General features: G+C 36.3%; 1 long non-coding RNA gene across 1 annotated transcript; it reads left to right on the top strand.

Moving 5' to 3' along the window:
- Positions 1 to 201: 201 nt before the first annotated feature.
- LOC148692448 (uncharacterized) lies at positions 202 to 1,498 on the top strand. Its single transcript, XR_015953807.1, has 3 exons — positions 202 to 628; positions 713 to 779; positions 1,361 to 1,498. It is a non-coding gene; the product is annotated as an uncharacterized LOC148692448 (long non-coding RNA).
- Positions 1,499 to 1,824: the final 326 nt, after the last annotated feature.

The raw sequence follows: 1,824 nt of genomic DNA, 5'->3' as shown, positions 1-1,824 counted from the left end.
AAATGGTTGTCCGCTTTTGGTCACTGTTCAAGGTATATATATTATAGGGTTCATTTTTCTCGACACAAAAATTATATTGGATAAGGTGATTTCAGTCACTCAGCCACTCACCACAAGTTTGTTTTTTGGTATGTACTCACCACAAATGTTTGATATGGTTTTCTGCCCCTATTTGTTTGAATTCAATTGCTGTTTCTATTTGCAGATATAGAAACCACTGTGTCATGCATGGTCTCTGCAAGAGGCGGTCTATAGATCCATAAAAATATACCAGATTGCCTGGTCTCGTGTCGAGTTAAGTGTTTAATGGATAAAAGATTGTTTTCAGAGTTATAGATGAGTTGACTCGAATTTGATTCGCTTAAAAAATTGAAGCCCAATACCGAACTCAAGCTATTTCGAGCTATTTTTTTATAGTAAATTTGCTCATACAAAACTTTGCAATATCATGATAAGTTTTAGACTTAAGTGTGCTAACCTATCAATCTTTTTAATATTGTCACATATTGTGTTTATGATTTCTCTGTTTAACATTTGGCACAAATAGGTGAAGGCTTTGCGTGATTGGACAGACTTTGCTTTGCATGATTGAGAAGATAATGTGAAGGCTTTGTTTCGCCAAGGCCAGGTAATAATCTTTAATTGGCTAGAATTCATAAAGCCTTCTGGTTGCTGTTAATGATCTAATTTCTCTGCATCTTGCTGGCTGCAGACCTATATGACACTCAATGACATCGATGCTGCAGTTGAAAGCTTCAAGAAGTTGGAACCAAATGATGGTTAGTGGTGTTACATAATCTACCTAACCTCATACTGGAAAATAGGCTCTTTTATGAACTAGGTTATTCTTTCTTTTAATTGTTAATGTTTGCCAAGGTTGGGCTTCCTGGGATTAGATAGCTGTTACAGGATTGTCATGCCAATCTTGAAATGCTTTATATGTTATTTTCTTTCGGACTTTTGGTTAAAATAAAGTTGCACATTTTTTTCCAACGGCAAACCAGATTTTGTGGGAACCTCAATGGATATTAACTCGACTGTGGTTGGTTTTTGACAATCTGCTACGAATGATTAAACCTTTATGCTTTCAGAGTTGATGTCCTGGACCAGCAATACGTTATACTATCAATGACACTTATTTACACTACTTCTAATGCATTTGACATTCCCGCGGCAACGCGCAGGCTAAAACTGCTAGTTGCTACTATGAAAATACGGGCTTGTGTGCTGTATATTCTTAGGTTGGCAATTTATCTAGAAACAAAAAATTGATGTGCTGCTACCTTATGAACCAAAACCATTAATTTTCTTGTTCTAGTATTTGCTTAGAAGTCACACTGAGTCCCTCTCCATGATGCAGGATGGACGAATAAGTTATGAGGAGTTTGCCGCAATGATGAAGGCCGGGACAGATTGGAGGAAAAGCATCAAGGCAGTATTCATCAGATCGGTTCAAGAGTCTCGGTTTGAAATTGATTAGGGATAGATCATTGGAAGGTAAAACGGATAGTACATAACTTTGGAGGATCGACACAAGGTACTTGTGGGGGAGATGCATATCAAGGAAAGAACCTTTATTTTATTTTTATTTATTTTGTTGTGTTATGTAATTATTTTTCATTTTTCGTCATATTAGACCGTTTTGTGACTATTAGGATACGAGCCAAGGGTGTTCATGTCTTGGTGAACGGGGATGCATGTAACGTAATTGTAACCAAAATTTGACATGAAAATACTACAATTCTTATCCATTGTGTGCAGTCATTCTCTTTAGATCGTTTTTGTGAGCGATCTGAGAAATTTTTTCAATTTGTTTTTTCTAAT

The sequence above is a fragment of the Pyrus communis genome, chromosome 12 (genome assembly GCF_041283825.1).
Source record: "Pyrus communis isolate YQ-2024b chromosome 12, ASM4128382v1, whole genome shotgun sequence".
Taxonomy (NCBI): domain Eukaryota; kingdom Viridiplantae; phylum Streptophyta; class Magnoliopsida; order Rosales; family Rosaceae; genus Pyrus; species Pyrus communis.
This window is presented reverse-complemented; position numbering and strand designations above follow the sequence as displayed.